Source organism: Pogona vitticeps, chromosome 4 (assembly GCF_051106095.1).
Source record: "Pogona vitticeps strain Pit_001003342236 chromosome 4, PviZW2.1, whole genome shotgun sequence".
NCBI classification, from domain to species: Eukaryota; Metazoa; Chordata; class Lepidosauria; order Squamata; family Agamidae; genus Pogona; species Pogona vitticeps.
Genome location: NC_135786.1, coordinates 181,594,511 through 181,612,569, shown reverse-complemented (window position 1 = coordinate 181,612,569; position 18,059 = coordinate 181,594,511). Strand labels below are relative to the sequence as shown.

Genomic DNA, 18,059 nt, shown 5'->3' with positions numbered 1-18,059 from the left:
AAAAAATCAGGCCGCATCCTGGATCAAAATTTTTTCATTTCAAAAATCAACCTTGCTTACATGACAGACCTAGGGTGCAACCAGATGGTCACTTAGCCTCTTTATGACAGTGATCACATAACATAATCACTAGAATGAACCAAATTGTCCCCAGAGTGTTCCTACTCACATCTTTCTGTCCCCTGACAGGGTTTTTTGCTTTTCTGGTGCAGGTATAATCACTTTTTCATCTCTTCTAGAATTTAGCTCTCCTACTGAAAACAGATCCAGGGTTAAATCCTGAGAACATTCATGCATATACTGTAAACTTTGAAAACATTGTAAAGCATGATGACCAATATGTGATTTAGGCTATTTTGTTGCAATTACAATTGCAGACATGAAAGTTTATGTTATCTGAATGAGATATACACAACAGTTATTCCTCCTGAATTCATAAGAGATGCCAGATATACAATATGTCCTATTTTATATCTGTGGTCATAAGCTAGCTTCTTTTTTTACTACTCTTTAGTGCTCACTTGTGGAATGCCCTTGCAATCTGACAGAGTTGGAGTGTTTTTGCAAAGAAGAGTGGGCAAATATTGCCAACTCAAGATGTGCCATACTGATAGACTCAAACCCAAAAATGCTTAGTGCTGTAATAAAATCAAAAGGTGCTTTGACAAAATATTAGTTTAATTTAAGGGTGCGCACAGAGATGCAACCATATTATTTCAGTTTTTTATTTTTTATTTCCTTCCACCTAAAAGATTTCAGTTTGTTGTTCAACTGAGTTGTACAGTTTATAGGTCTCATTAAAGGTGGAAAAAGTTAAAGAACTGTCTTGCTTTCGCTTTCACTGAGACTTCTTAACACTGGATTGATTGATTGATTGATTGATTGATTGATTGATTGATTGATTGATTGATTGATTGATTGATTGATTGAGTGTGTGTGTGTGTGTGTGTGTGTGTGTGTGTGTGTGTGTGTGTGTGTGTTCTTAAAGTGGAAGGGCAGTAGAAACCTTGAGGGCACAAAACGAGCTCTTTGTCTGGCTCTCAGCTGGAGGTAAGGAATCTCCAAGGGCTCTAAAATTCTTCCTTGAGGTCTCTTGCTATATCAAGACAACCTGCATTGACAAGAACAGGGAATTTAGAGACTATAGTTTCTCTCCTAACCATGAGGGACACGATGCCAAAAAATACTAGTTGTATGAAATTGTAGGATTATTTATCTTTTTTTAAAAAAAAAATTATCAAATGGTGCCTCCCCTTCTGTCACGTTTTAGGAACCAGACATTCCAGGCAAGCTGTGGCTTGAAGGAACAAGGTAAATGTAACAGTTGACAGGGAAACTCATATGAAGGACATAGGCAATGAAAGAGAGCAGTTGCCCTTATTTTTGTGTAGTTCTTTTATTTTACATTTTTCAGTGGAGCAAGCTGATGCTTTTAAGTAGTCTACAGGCAGCATATTATTAGTTTTAATACTGCTGTTTGCAACCTCACTTGAATTGTTGCTAAAATTAATGGCAATGATTTTAAGGATATGGATGCTACAAAAAGGCAGACAATGAACATTTTGATGCCTGTTACTAAGAGGGTGCAAAGTAACTATGCAGCTACCAAGGTCCTGATACAGGAGCTTCAGTGACATAGAGATCTTTATCCTCTCCTACTTTATTTTGTGTCTCACCTTCCAAAGTTTATCTGTTGTGTTACTAATTGCTTTATTTCTGGCAGCTCAGTAGAGTACTATGTGAGTGCGAATGAGCTAACATAGTCCAAGTATATCAGAATTGTATGCTCCTGGATTATATTTGAGAGAGCTGTAAACAGCTTGAAAATACAGGTTTAGACTGGAATAGCATTTTCAACTTCAGCTATACTAATGCTAGTGCCACACTGTATAATTACTGTGTCATCTTAGAATCACTTACCCGTTTTGATGCCTTATACTTTGACAGACATAATTTTAAAGCACATTATTTTATTTCACAGGTATTTATAATGGTACGCGCTGTGCTAACAATTTCTGAATGTGTGCTCTTTTCTAGAGAGGAAATATGTGACAAAAAGAGAACTTTCTTTTGAATGGTGCTGTTAAAAGGATCAATTCAAAACTTGCTTTATGCATCAGGAGCTACTTCAGTTTAAAATTCTGTAACCAACAAAACCAAAACACATTTCAGATCTTTGAAATGATTTTTGGCAGCTGAAGTGTTTGGGGGGAGCACAGTTAGATGCATTTTAACACATTAGACATTGGAGCAGAGCAGGGAATTAGTATTTGAATTTGTTTATGTTAATTCATTCAAAGAATCTAAACTGAAACCCCCAAATATTGTGTATTTTTATTTTTTAAAAATCTTATATATATGCTATAAAAATATTGACTTCTAAATAAAATGTATTATTGTCTATAACTCCCAAAATGATTAATATTTTATCATTCTACGATGACTTTTAGGACTACTTATCAACAGTTAAAAAGCTAAGAGTGTCTCATTATTCTAGGAATTTCAGTGGGGGTCTTTTGTGCTTTGGAAAAAGGGACATAATATGTTTGGTGGAGGTGGGATGGATATGTCTTCACAATTAATGACAGCTGTCTAAGAAGAAGGGCATTTTGCAGGTCTGGTGTTCTCTCTATACTTCACAGAGTAAAAGTGCTGTGGATAACCTCCCTTTTCCCTTCAATTAAGAGAGAAAGTTAATAGGTCATATACTCATTACATATTTAATACCAGCAACTACTTCTAACATTCATTTTGGAAGTGCAATTAAGAATGACCTTTAAAGTCTAAATTCAGTGTGAAGCAGGTATGAATAGTAAGAAGGAGGGGTAAGAATGGTTTGAATGTTCTCTTTCACAGCTCTTTTCATTTATGAATAATTCCTTCCTGTAGTATTCCAATCTTCTTGCTTGTCTACCTGAAGACAAGAGAGTCTTTGGACTTGTTACAGTGTACAACTGCATAAACCTGGTGTATTATCTACACCAGTGGTCCCCAACCTTTTTGTGACCATGGGCTGGCTGAGCCTCTGAGGAAGGTGGGGGGCCCCACGCTCGCTTGCGCTCTTGGCCGCATGCGTGCACTCTCTTGGGCACATGCGCAAAGTGGTGGGGGAGTGCGTGCAAGTGCAGGCATGAGCGCTCCCTGCCCCTTCACGCATGCACAGGAGTGTCTGCATGCCCTCACGCGCACCCAACCCTTCACGCGGGCACCCAGGTGCATGCAAGAAAGGGTGGGGGAGTGCTCACGCCGGCGCTGGCACATGTGTGCGTGCAAAACAGCTGTGGGGAGGGGAGTGGCCCAGTCCGGCTCTGGCCACGGATCGACATCGGGCCGCAGACCGGGGGTTGACGACCTCTGATCTACATTACACAATTATAACCATTTGATTACATTTTAAATATCATGGCTTTTATCCTATGAAATGCTGCAATTTTCTGGTACAAACTTCTAAATTCTTTGCCATTCTATAGATCCCAGAATTGCAGTTGAAGTGGGTTCAAATTGTTTTAACTGTATAGTTGACATATGCTATTAGTCTAGTTTGTCTGGAACTATGTCGTCCTAGAATAGATGCTGTTGATGTTTCTATTGGGCTATGAGAATGGACAAAATTGTCAGTATTTTCCCCACATTTGAATTTTGCAAAACTTCATACATTCTTGGCAGACTGGAAGTTTTCATCATCATACTGGTTATACAATGCTTATGGGTGGGTTATGCACAGGGGGTTCTAGTGTATTTGATCTATAGAGACCTGTAGACATTTACATCATTCTTCTCCATCTTGTGCTACTGTTCTAAGTAACAAATGTGTTACTTAATTTAAATTATTTTAATTTTACTTTTCTAATTCTACTTTTAAAATATTTTAAAAGTAGCCAAGTATATTAAGAATCTGCAGTAAGTGTATCAGTAGTTCTGAAGTGGAAAGATAAATAAAAATTAAGAAGTGATCCGAAGGACGTTAATGATGGGCAGAACTTCTGCAGTAGACCATTCTACTGGAAAGGAAGCTTAAAAGCTGCTTCTGTACTCAGAGGCAAGCTCCTTGTATACAAAGAATTTCAGGCCTAGAGAGGAAACCACATCAATGCTTCCTAAGTGTGGTAGTTTTGTTGCTCTTGATGTTCTACCACATCCTGAAAAACCACTACCGTCAGGTACCAAAACATCTGCATTACTGAAATTCACAGAATTTTTGTGAGGTTTTTAAAGGGATTTAAACTGTGTATTTTCCCATTTACAAGTTTGTATACTTTTGTATACCTAGAACATCTCATGGGTATCATTACACTATATTAGAGTGGTTCAGTTTAACTTCCTGATTGAGTGGGAATTGAAATATATTTGCTTCTACAGGAAACATTAATTTGGAAGATGATTTTAATTCAGATGTACTAGTTATTAAAAAATCTATAGATCAGCTGTGTGCAAACATGCAGCTTTAGGAATCAAATTGTTGCTTCAGACCTGTTGAGACAGTTGCTCTTTATTTACTTCCAGGGACACTCTGTGTAACATATAAATTAACTTTCATTCTTTTGTTGTGATGTTGCACTGGGGTATTTGGTTCTCTTTAATTTAAGTGGATACACAACAGAAAAATCCCTTCAAAGTATAGTTTGTAAGCTTCATACATCCTGTAGGTCAGCAGTCCCTAACATTTTTGGGATTGTGGACCATTTGGGGGGTGCAGGCTCTGTGCGTGGACCGGTTGGGGGGCGGGGGCACTGCTGTGCTTGTGGATGGGCGTGTCACGCTTGTGTGTCACACTTACACGCTCGTGGGAAGGGGAGCCTGAAACTAGACCTCCCACCTCCACACTTGCAAGACATGCCCCCCAAGAGTCTTGTCTCTCCCACAACACTGCCACTGGTGGGCATCACTTCTGGCGAGAGAGATGGCGAGGAGGGACCAGAGAGCCACCCGGGTAGTCTCCCTGCTAGTCTCACAACCGATCAACTGATCAACCAATCTTGCTACCAGGAAGGTGGGTGGGAGGACGGGATCTCCCCCCCCAGCTTGCTCCGCCCAGAGAGCAATGAATGGCTCCGGCAGCAGCAAAGCAGCCCTTCCACCAACCCTCCTCCTCCTTCTCCTCCCCCCCACCTGGCTCTTCTCTCCAGACCTTTGCTTGGTAGCCAAGCAGTCCTTCCTAGCAGGCTCTGAGGAGGCGATCTCTGGCATTACCTTTGCTTTTCCCCAGGATGCAGCAGCACAGGTTCTGCAGGAAGACGTTGGGAGACTTCTGATCCGGTCTTGCCATCCTGGCATTGGCGGAAGGGGAAAAGGTGCACCCTCACTATCAGTCCCCCCAGCCCAACTTCCGAGGGCCACTTCTCCCCCGCCCCGTCTTCGCCTACCCCGTTATTTAAGGTGCCATTTTAATAGAACCGCCAAAGGAATGGGGGAGGGAGAGGCGCAGGGAAAACCACCATGGCTTTCAAACACGGCCTTGCAGCTCGGGCGGTGTAACACCGTACCCTTTCTGTCGCGCAACCGCGGAAATGTGGCCAAGAGTTTCCACTTATTGATGAATAAGCACCGTCATAAAACACGGGATGGGGTTGGGATGGGAGAGAGTGCTTCTGCATCTACTACAGTAGGGCATCAAGATGGTTATATATACATATATATTTAAAAAGACATCTCCACCCACCCCTAGCTCTGCAGTTCAAAGAACACCCCCCCTCACCTCATGAGCAAGCATTTGTTTCAGGGGGGGGACAGAGGAGTAGGAAGACCCTCCCCCATTCAAATGTCATCCTTCTCCTACATATGCGTGACGGTGGGAAGAACTTATTGTGCCCAAACCTCTGGCTATTTGGTGAAACAGCGTCTCACCCTTTTCTTTCCAGCCTCTCTTCTCCATCCACAAAAGCTCCCTAGCCCCGCCTCTCAGAAGACATGCCCTCCCTTGCAAGGCAGCTAAGCTGCGTCTGCCCGCCAGTTGGTTCCTCCTCTGTTCCCTCTGCACAGGACGGGGCTGCAGAGCAAAGTCCGGGGTCCCCAAGAGAGGGGATGGTGTCCAAGCAGCAGCAGCAGCAGCTCCATGCCTCAGGCACGGAGGGGAGGGAGCGTGAAGCTACCGCCGCCAGCTCTGGCAGGCAACAAGACCTGATTAGACACACCACCTGCCCCTCAAGGCTTGGCGCGGCAATAATAGGGGGGGCGGTACAGCATGTTCTCCCCCTTTTATATCACATACTACGTGATACACCTCCGCCTCCTTGCCCTCACAATGGTGCAGGCTGTCGTGTGGCATGGTGGGAGATGCAGTTGCCTCTCTGGGGGTGGGGTCACGCTAGTCTAGTGTAAAGACTTCAGTTGACCTACTTCCTTGTTCTGTGACATGCCGGTTCTCTGGCGCTGGGGCTCTGGGTACATTCACATTTCCCATTATATCATGTAATCAAGAGGAAAAATGCAAATCATCCTGACCCCAAACCCATAGTATTTCCCCAAGTTTTTATTTTTATTTTTTGCTGCTTAGGCATGTTTTTAATCATAATTGCTGACCATCTTACTGTTCTGGAAGAGAGGAATAGAAACAAATCTCCCAATAGAAACAAATCTGACCCCAATACTTAGCCTGGGGAACTGTGGCTGTAAGTCAATTAATAAAGTTGTGGCCTTTTACTTCCAGTTTAAAGTATGCAGTGTGTTCATTGTCTAGGGAAGGTACTGGGCCGGCTTAGCCATAGGGCTGCAAATGGAATTAAAGAAAAACTAAATGAGAAAAATTATCACAAATTGCATTTAAATTATGTAATGCACACAAGCAACGTATAATAATGTAATAAATGGAAATAACTAAGATGCGGTATTATCTATGGTGACTATTCAGCAACACTTTAGAGTGAATTCAGCTCTATACAACAGCTTTTATCAGAACAGCAATAAAACATAGTGTCAGGTGTGCCACATCTCTTTTGTGTTTTGTTAAAACGTGTTCTGTTAAAAGAGGATTTAAGGGGGGCTGCATGTGTTTTGTTAAAAGAGAATTTACCGTATTTTTCTGTTTATAAGTAAAATCTTTAGACTAAAAATTGAGGGTCGTCTTATACACAAAAGTATGCTGAGGAGAGAATAAATACAAGTGGAGGGGAAAGCAGGGATCAAAGTGATCCTGCAGTTCTTTAATCCCTTCCCCCCTACACTTGCTGAGCCCCACTTAAATTTCTTAATTTGGGGTTAGAAAAGTGGGGGGCATGTTATACACGGAAAAATATGGTATGCTTCTGGATAAAAGTACAGGAATTTCTCTGTTTTGGCTGTCCGTTTAATTGAGGATTGGAAAAAGTGTAGTTTGTAAGCTTCATGCATCCTCTCTCGGCCCTAAGATATCTCCAGACTCCTATATCCCCACTCCAGTTTTTTAGGGGTTTTTTGTATGTTTTTTGTTTTTGCTTCCAAACTGCAAAACACACGTTCACAGGGCTTCTGTGGAGTATAACTTGTATTGTCAAAAACCAAAATATCTCTGGGTCCAAAATATCTCTGGGCCCAAAAGGACTTCAAAAGAAAGAAAGAAAGAAAGAAACTAAAAGTAACACTGCAAATAGGGGAACGAAAGCACTAGAAAATACATTGCTGCCTCTCAGGTGAGGTGAAAAAAAGTGTAATGTCTCATTATTGCACATGAAAAGCAGCTCAGCAAGCTTTTACATCCCTATGTGGTAGTGAACATTTGATTTTAGACATACTGCAACACTAGTGGTCCATATGTTCTGCAGCAGAAGGAAAGCTCTCTGGAAAAATATCCTTTTGATTTTTTTTTCGGTTGGGCACAAAGTGCCTTGCTGCTGGTAATTATGAAGAGGAGGTGAGCTGAATAACAGATTGAGTAGTTAGCATGAACCCATAAATGAACAAATTGGTCTGAAACTGGCAACCTTTTGGCAGCGGAAAAAAAAGCAGTCTTTCAGGTTAGAGGGAGAGGTTTTTGAGTAAAACAAAACCAGGGGGGGAAATATTAAAACTCTCTAGAGGAGAAAGGTAAGGAAAGTGTAGCAATAAATATGTGTAGTCAACATATATCTGAATTTATTTTGTTCTCTGTGTATGCATTTCTGCTGCAAGGAAAGTTGTTGCTCAAAAGACATAAAAGTATCTTGTTACCCAAAGTACAACTGTTTATGTCATTTAACAGAACAGACACGATAGTTGCTAGTAAAAATGCAAGTAATAAAACAACATACTTTACATTAGGGAAACCTACCCCTTAAAACAGTGTATTGGATATTCTGTGCTGGCAGCATTAGTCCTTAGTGTACTGAGCACTATCGCTGCAGTCCTGTATCAGTTTAAATATGATATAGATCCTAACATAAGTTCCCAGTTGTATTACGGTCGGGTGACCAGCTCGTAAAATGTATCGTATTATATGGCTAAAATATACAAAATGCAAGTAAACGAGTGTACAACAGATAATTAGTAGTGTAGTAGTTACAGTATATGGGGAGAATCGGTTACAGCATTTTTATAGCCATCCTTTGAACCGTTGGATCGTCTGGGCTAGGGCAAACTGGTTTGGACAGGCTCTTTGGGGTATAGGAAATCCTTCATACATATTTGTAAGCATTTGTAAACATTTCGTCCATTTGGTTGGGACCACAAAGTTTCTCTACGCTCAATAAACCACCCTCATGCTAACACCAATCAACCTCGTGTGTGCGTGTGCGTGCGCGTGCGTGTGTGTGTGTGTGTGCGCGCGCGCGCACGCACACACACACACACACAGAGGTGTAGTGGATAGAGTGATGGTCAAAGACTGGAGGACAGGGTTCGAATCCCCACTTGGACGTGGAAACTCATCAGGGGAGTGCAGCTGGTAAAATCACTCCTTAAATGCCTCACTTACCCTGAAAGCCCTGTTAGGGTTGTTAGAAGTCATTTCTGTCTTGATGGCACGTAACTAAGATCCTACAAGGAATAACTGCCCAACTTTTTAAAATAATGCTGCTTATGCTAGGAGAATACAGGTGCTCGTGACAAGGTATGGCAGGAACCTCTGGTGAAGACTAAACAATATGGGTGCATGCTGGTGCATATTTTTCTGAAATTACTGGTTATTATTGTGGAAATGTTTCTGTACCCTTAACTGAAGGCAAAAAACTCTCTAAGGCTATCAGAACTAATGTTGTTTTCGTTCTTTGCTTAATGCTAGAAAAGTGGTTTAAATAAATCAGTTTTCCCATTCCTGTTCAGTAGGCTGTTACATAAGTAACTTGCATGTGCAAAACTCATCAAGTAAATGGAAAGGATTACTCATGAAGTCAAGCTTCGAACTTCTTTTTAGTTTCTCGCAATCAATAGAAAGGGCAGTGCACTTGGAGTTGTAATGATAGTGAGGCTGGCTGCTTTAATCTTTTCTAAAGTTCAAAGCCTGCAATAGACTGCATATGCACAGTCGATCCACAATGGGTTGTTTCTAAGCATGAGTTTATATTTAAAAAGAAATGCAATTAGATTTTATTCTAGTGGTCCATCTTTCCTATATCACTGTAACAGGTGGTTTTCAGGTTTAGAAGACAATTTGCAGAAGTAGCAAGCCTCAGATTCATATTGTTGTGGATTGCTTTGCGGATTGTGTCTTCTGGGGCACATGAAGACAAGATCCTCATTAAAAGTGAGCTGTACTGGGGGAATGACGGAGTTTCAAGTACTGTACATTTGTAGTTTTCAGCTTGAAGAGTGTAAAGGTGAATGATATGTGCTTTAAATCCTGAAGTGGCAGATGAAGAGAAATACTGCCATATTTCTTGTTGAAATTTCTAGATACATAAAATGCAATTTCCACATACTGTAGTTGTTTTTATTTTCAATATAGAAAAAAACACAAAGATTACTCAGTCAAGCCATCTTCTTTGTGGATTTTATGATTGAATTATTTCTGAACTATTTTTAAAGCTATTAATATAAAACAACTTTGAGTTTTGTTTTGTTCTTTCAAAATTATCATTCATTTTAAAAGGAGAAAGAAGAATGCTTCAACAGAGTTCTCATAACTCGGTCTGATGTTTAGGTAGTTTGAAAATACGTAAACTTTTATGGTTAGTATTTTAGATAAATAAATGTGTATCTTTTAAACTTCTGTTAAGTCCAAAATAGTTGTTTCTAGCATATCCCAATCTTCTGAATAGCCCTCTGTGTGTGTGTGTGTGTTCTGTGCTGTCAAGTCAGAACCAGCTTATAGTGACTCTAATAGGACTTTCAAGGTAAATGAGATATTTAAGGAGTGGTTTCCCCAGTTCCACTTCCCCAGTGAGCCAAGTGGGGATTCAAACCCAGTTCTCCAGAGTCCTAACCCATCGCTCCATCCACTACATCACACTGGGAATGTAAATTATTATTATTATTATTATTATTATTATTATTATTATTATTATTATTATTATTATTATTATTATTATTATTATTATTATTATTATTATTATTATTATTATTATTATTATTATTATTATTTTTTATTTTTATTTTTATTTTTATTTTTATTTTTATTTTTATTTTTATTTTTATTTTTATTTTTATTTATTTATTTATTTATTTATTTATTTATTTATTTATTTATTTATTTATTTATTTATTTATTTATTTGATTTGTACCCCGCCTATCTGGACCAATGGACCACTCTAGGTGGCTTATTATTATTATTTATCTGTTCTATTAACAGATTACTTTTAGTAATTGTCTTTATAATCACTTGGGAAGTGCTTGTTGTTAACAGGTAATTTTAACTACTGTCGTAATAAATGGGTAAACATTATAATTTTAACCTACAGTAAGTACCCTAGATCAGAGCTCTTCCTCGATACAGTAGTTTTATGTTCCTTATGAAGTGCAGGGAATAGAACATTGCTTACTATGAGTGCAAGCCTCTGAGACTTGCATATGTTCAAAAAATAATTTTTTTTGGTATCCCTTTTCATTGTGGTTGCATGCCGCCATGTCATCTCCGACTAATGGTGACCCTATGACTGAGCGATCCTCAGAATGTCCTGTTCTCCACAGACTTGGCTTCCCGTAGGGAGTCAGTCCATCCCATATTTGGTCTTCTTCTTTTCCTGCAGCCTTCAGCTTACTTTGCATATGACGTACCACGTGCATTGAGGAAATGTGTATAATTTGAATGATCTAATTAAAAAAAAATTATGGGAATCAGACAGTTTACATGTCTGTTCACACCTGTACATGGTGGAGGCATAATATATCACATTTATACACGGTGGAGTTTGCATTGGGTCCTAAGCAAAGTTTTGGGGTTTTTTATTTGTTTGGTTTTGGTCTCAACTTTGCTGTTTCCCTCTTAATTGACAGGGTTGCCTTTTTCCTGTTTGGTCTCAGATACTGGCCTGTGGTAGTACAAGTCCTTTTCTGCTAGCAGTTGTGTATTTTCAAAGGTTGCCAAAGAATAGTATCCAGTTCCAGTTTAGTTATGCATGTAGTTGCAAGCCCATGTGAATGGATGTGCTGGGAGAGATTTCCACTCAGGTGGTGTTAAGTTGATATATAGTTAGTACTTCTATGCTGTGCATTACACATTTCTCTTGCAAGTGCCAGTAATTGTTCCCTACACCTCAGTGGAGTATATACTATATAGCTGGCCCATGGTCCTATTTTCTACTTGCCCTGAAATTGGAACACTGCCACAGTTTGCCGTGCTTCATTTACTTATTTATTTCATTTAACTCTTTCAAAGGACTGAGGGTAACTTACAGGAGGTTCCCATGTAATGCCTCCTGTTTGGACATTTATTAAGGTGGTAGGTATTTAGAATAACATTTGACAGTACTATATCTGTATATTAAATATTGTCTTAATAAAAGCATAAATGGTTCTATATATATAACACAAAAAAGTATTTGAATATGCTAAAATAATTTGTATCACTAAAAGTGCAGTGATGTTATTCTGTAGCAGTGCAAATCAACATTCTACAAGGCAATTATAAAAATGGGGGCAGCTCAAGCAAAAAAGTATAACTTTGAAACTGGACTTTGGATCAGAACCAAATGTGGCACGGATATAGCAAGCAGTCTGCTCTTGCTCGGTTTCTGAGAAATTTGGGAAAATTTGGGCAAAGGATTTTTGAGTTAGGATTTTTTAAAAATATAAAACAGTTCCCCATTTTAACATGTAAAAGAAGTGGCCTGAAACGTCCCCAGATTTAAAACAGATCAATTAAATTGAAATTACCAATCTTGCTGATCTAGAAAGAGAACAGTTAGCCCCACTTGCTTTTTTTTAATTTAAAAGGAATTTAAACTGCAGGGGCTGAAATACTGATCCTCTGAAAAAGTCTTTCAAAAATGGTGACTTTCTTATAAACTGAGCATATCAGCAAGATATTTCCAAAGTAGATACATTGTTGCAGCATGTGTGCTGAGAAGGCTGTAGTGCAGGGCAATGATAGATCATGGAGACAGAGTCAAAAGACAAATTTTCTTTAAAGAGTAAAAAATGTTCACAAAGTGACACCAAGCAATGGAAAATTCCAGAAGCTGACTCCTTTTTAAAATCAGTTATACACTTTTCACCAAAACAGAAAACTGTCAGCCTGTTTTTCAGCAAATGTGAATGGTAGTAAGCACAAGAGGATATCCTGTAGACCAGCTAGTCTTCACCTTGGTGTTTTTTTGGGGGGGGGAGGGGAGGGCACAGTTGTAAACACCACATGAAAGAAATAAAGGCCAAATCAGGATTGTACAAGACGCATAATGAACCTTATAAGGTGATGTGTGAAAGATTGTTCCCATTCTGTGACACCCTTCAAATGTGCCAGGGCCCCCAGGGGCCCCATGTTAAGAATGGCTGCTGTAGACCATCTTGACTGCTGCCATTGGTGTTGCCAACATTCAGGCTGCCCTTTGCTATGTAATTCTTAGCATCCTTTTCCTGTTGGCAACATGATATTGTGCAGCAATATCATGTCATTTCCTGGCATTTTGAATTGTGGATACAGAAGCACAATATCCCACACTCATAAACCAGAGTTGTTGTTGTTGTTGTTTGTAAAGAATTGAATATAGCATCAACTTGTTCCATAGTAGCTTCCTCTGCACTGATTTGGTATGAGAAGCTATAGCACCTGCTCTGTTTCTCTCCACTGTGGAATATAGTAGATAGGCATGCGAGACAGTCTTCTTAGTAAGGACACCCTGAAGGAACCTATTGGTTCTCTTAATGTCCCCCATTTCAGTTGGTGGCAAAGATCTGGCTCCTTCCGCAAGCCTTCAGACTTAATCTGTTTGATTGTCTGGGTGTTGGATTGCTGCTAATTTTACATCCAGCTGATTTTTGTTTTGAGATTTTAGGCTGTTTTAATGTGATTAGATCTCTTTTATATTGCTAATTGCTTTGGCAAGTCTGTACTAAACCGAAATATGCAACAGAAGTATTCGGGAAATAAATGACTGAGGAGCACAAGGCATTGCTATTGCTGGATCCCCTCAGTAGTTTAGCAGTGTCAACTACGTTTTTATACTTGAGGGAGATCTGATCTTCTTTTGTCCTTCTTCTGCCTCATGTTAAAATCAGTTCTTTCTACTTAGATGATGGAAAGTCCTTTGGGAATAGATATAATGTTTGTCATCTGCGGTAAAATAGAGTATTTCACTGTTTTGTATATCTAAATGAACTGAAACTAGATGGTGGTGTCTATCATGTGGTAACACATTGTACTTATAATAGAAGCTTTACAGTAAGTGATAGTGTATGTGTGTTTTTCTTTATATAAATTGTGAACTCTCTCTTTTAAAGTGATTTTTAATCTAGATGGAGTAGATCAACTTCTTAATTGTAGTACATACCTGAGCTTATAAATATTTTACGCAGCTTTCATTCTCTTGGCCAGGAAAGAAAAGGGGGATAAAGAAAACAATAGCTCATACATTGCTTTGATATTGGTTTCTTTCAAAGTGATGCAGTTTCCATTTCTGCTTTGGGTGTCAAATGTGGCAGAAAGATGAGGCTTTGATCATGGTTCCTCTTTCTGTGTTACACATTTTGAGTGGTTTCAATTTATATGTTTTTTCTCTGCATGTATTCTTCATGTGCTCTATTTCCCTCTTATTTTATTGAGCTCAGTGAGGCCTTTATTGTCCATTTGGCCAGTATCCTTTTCATGCTGGTGTAATGTAAAGTTGCCTGACAAAGAGATAGCACCATGCAATTGTGCAATTGATTGTGCCTTCCCAGCATGACCAATTGCGCAATGTAACTGCAGAAGTGCTTTGAGAGTCACACTTTTGCCTCAGCCATAGTGCAGCCACTGTGTGTGCAGTCTTGAGTTGGGCTTGCATAGTTGCACAACAGGATTTTGGCCTTTGTTTTCTGTATTGTACTTATGTTATCTTTGAATTTTAGCTCAGCGGGGCCAGAGATGGGGAATTAAATTCCCCACTGTCCATCCCAGAAGAGCCAGCCTGTGTGGCCTAGTGCAAGCTACACAGTCCTAGGATACCCCCTCCCCCAAAGAGAATGATAAACCACTTCTGAGTATCCTTTACTTATAAGACCCTAAAAAGGCTCACTGTAGGTCAGAATTGACTTGACAGCATACTAATATTTTTATGTTTGAGTATCAGTTTGTTTGATGTCGATATAACATTATAATTTCTTCAGTAATAATACTGAATTCAGTCATATTTATCTTTCCTCCTACATGAAAAGTTAAGCATATTCTTTACTTCATTCTGTCAGGATTTTAAATGAGATCTATGAGGTTGGTGTCCAGGGGGGTGAGGGAAAGCTTCTGTGCATGCTGGGTGTGTGGGAGGAGTGCGTGTCTGTGTGCTTGTGTCTGTACAGGTGGGGTGTGCATGCATCTGCGCATGCACATTCCTTTGGCTCTCAAAAATGTTGAAAATATACAATGTGGCCCTCATGCTCAAAAGTTTGGAGACCCCGGGCTAGACAAAAGATACCTGGAAAGTATCTTTGATGTGAAAGAGTATAATGGAAGTCAGGCAACAGGAAAATATTAGTTTGTGAAAAAATCTTCACACACTGCTGTTATGAAGTACTTCAGTAGGGGCGAATAGGTCTGTAAATTTGTTGACTCAATTGTACATTGCAAGGAGCATCTACTAAATGTGAGGCTGTGAAGGAGTGTGGTTTGACATCTTGCTTCCAGCAAACTGAGTTCCTATGTAATTGGGGAGTATGCCCAAGACATTGCCCCAACCGTCTATTCATTCTGAGTTGTGGAAGGAACACACCTTGCCAGAATGCAGCAGAAGGGCCAAGTGAGTCAATCACCATCCTCTGTGTCACCCAGCAAAACACAAATAAAAACCAACAACACTTAGATAGCCTTGCTGAAACATACAGCTTCCTGGGATCTCCTAATTACAAGAACAGTATTGATTCAGCATTGCATATCTTTAAAATGTAATTGTAACTTAAATATTTTAAGGTAAATCCTAAGGTGTTGCTTCAGGTTACTGGTACTTACTCAGTTTTACAGAAGCCTTTTGAATGATTTATCATTACCAAAATTGCATGAACCATGAGGAATTTTGCACATGGTGTTACAGTAAGTTGGTCCATTCTTAGTGATCCTGTCTTCATAAATGTCAATTAAAGATATGGTAGAAAAATTGAAAAGGGAAATGTAGGGAACAAAAGTTATGGAATTTGTTTTTAGTAAGGGACAATCTACTTTGAATAACTGTTATATTTTACAATGTATTATAACTAAATATTCTGTCAAGGGTGGACAGCTTTTTGCAGCTTTCAGAGATTTAAGTGCAGTATTTGACTCCATAAATAGAGGTTGCTTCTGAGAAAAGTTGACAAATAAAGATATAGCCCCAAGATTATTATTATGACTAAAAGCACTTTATATGGAAACCAATTTGAAAGTGAGAACAGGTTCAAATTCTGCTCTCAAAGATTCTGTTCCAACATATAAAGGAGGCCAACAAGGTTGTATCTTACCACCTTTCCTATTTAATTTTTATATTAATGATGTGGTGACATTTTTACACAACCGGAATTATTATATGCCCAAGATTCTAAACAGAGAGGTAGGTAGGTAGGTAGGTAGGTAGGTAGGTAGGTAGGTAGGTACGTACGTACGTACGTAAGCAAATAAATAAATAAATAAATAAACAAACAAACAAATAAATAAATAAATAAATAAATAAATAAATAAATAAATAAATAAATAAATAAATAAATAATATTATTGTGTGTGAAAGTATGATATTACTCTCAACATCCAAGTGGACATGAGAAGACTCTTAAGACAGTTTAATATCTACTTTAAAAAATGACCCTAAGTTATCCAACTACTTTAAATCCAGGCCTAACTTTTTTAAAAGCAAAAGTAGTACCCATGCTAATTTATGGTGCAGTAATACAAAGATTTGCAGATTCCAAGAAAATTGGAAGTATCCATTTGATCTCGGGAGTCTCAAAATTTACCCCTGCTTATTTAACTTGAGTTGAATTGGGCACCAAAAAGATCTTGGGGCTGATATATGTAAGGATGGTAATTATAGGATTAGTAATCTAACAAAAGAAAGACTGTCTAAGACTAGATATGCTTAAAGGACAAAAGTCATCTAGGTATGGAAACTCATAGTTGCAAACTTGTCCAAACTTTTCTTACCAGGCACTAAATCCACTGTTGAAATCTAGAATCCATATTTTCAAACTAAGAGTATTTGATGTAAGAGCGCAAACTGATATAACAGCTCTTACATCTTCAGAAGTGGCAAAATGGCTCACTAGCATAAAACGACTGCACTAGTATGAGATATATTTGACAGTCCATATGAAAGTGCTATATTGAATAGCATATACATGTTTAAGATTTGAACAAATAGACACTATAGTGAAATGAAATATCCCAGTACAAGATAGGTGAATATGTGTGGAGAACCAGTCTTTGAGGATCTGGCTCGCTACGTACTTGAGTGTCACCTTTATGAAGCTACAAGAGAAAGATATAGCCTCTTTTAAAGAAAGTGAAATATAGGGCTGTAACAGAGAAATTGAGCTATTTATTATAAGCATCCAATCTACGTGTTATACAAAGGGTTGCAGTATTTGCTTTCAGGGCCACTATATATAGAGCAAAGTACAGTGGACCCTTGACTTACAGACGGCTTGACTTACAGACTTTTTGAGTTACAGACTTCTCTGGCCGCAAAATTTAGGTTTGACTTGCAGACTGAGATTTGACTTACAGACCAGAAAAAAACCAAAATGGAACAAAAATGGCCTGTTACAGGATTAATCGGTTTTCAATGCACTGTAGGTCAATGGAGACTTGATTTACAGACTTTTTGACTTGAGAACCACCTTCCAATACAGATTAAGTTCTCAAGTCAAGACCCCACTGTATATGAATACTATTTATGTGAATTGTTAGAAAGATTCAGAGACATAAATATAAGCCTAGTGAATGTAAGCCTAATATTTTTATGATAAAGGTTCCTAAATGCTGTATTATTGTGTCCTGGATATTCTAGTTTAAATGGAAGTAAAGATCAGGTATATTTTTTATAATTTTGTTATCATAAATTGGTATTATTTCCGTATATAGTACAGTGATCTGTGGGTACTAGAGATGGGCATGAACTGCTGAACTGGTTTGGTGCAGTTCATTTCTCAGCCGAACGGTTAGAAGGGGTGGGGGCACCAAACTGCGGATCAGCTGTTTGGCCAGGAAACAAACTGTGCGGAACTGCCAAACTAGTGATTTGTGCACATCTCTAGTCGGTACCTTTGGTGTGAAGTGCTGTAAAATCCAAAATACTGTGAATAACTAAATATCGTTTTCATTTAACTGGAACATTAAATTGAAACTGGTACAGTCAAAACTGTTACAAAAGTCCAGCCTGCAAAAATTTTCTGAAATGTTTAGAGGTAATGAATAAAACTTTGTCAGAACATAGTTTCGAACTGTGTGAAGATGACCTATCTGAGTGCCATCAGGGCACACACAAATTAAATTTTCAAAATTCATAATAAAGCAAAACAGATGGTGACATTTAAGAGAAGAAGAGAATGTTAGGGTAAATTTTTTTTTTAAAAAAAAAAGATT

At 38.7% G+C, this 18,059-nt stretch overlaps 1 protein-coding gene across 17 annotated transcripts in view; it reads left to right on the top strand.

Moving 5' to 3' along the window:
• The window catches only part of PTPRM (protein tyrosine phosphatase receptor type M), a 607,519-nt gene that overhangs the window by 143,180 nt on the left and 446,280 nt on the right, over window positions 1-18,059 (top strand). The gene's annotated exons all lie outside the window — the stretch shown is intronic.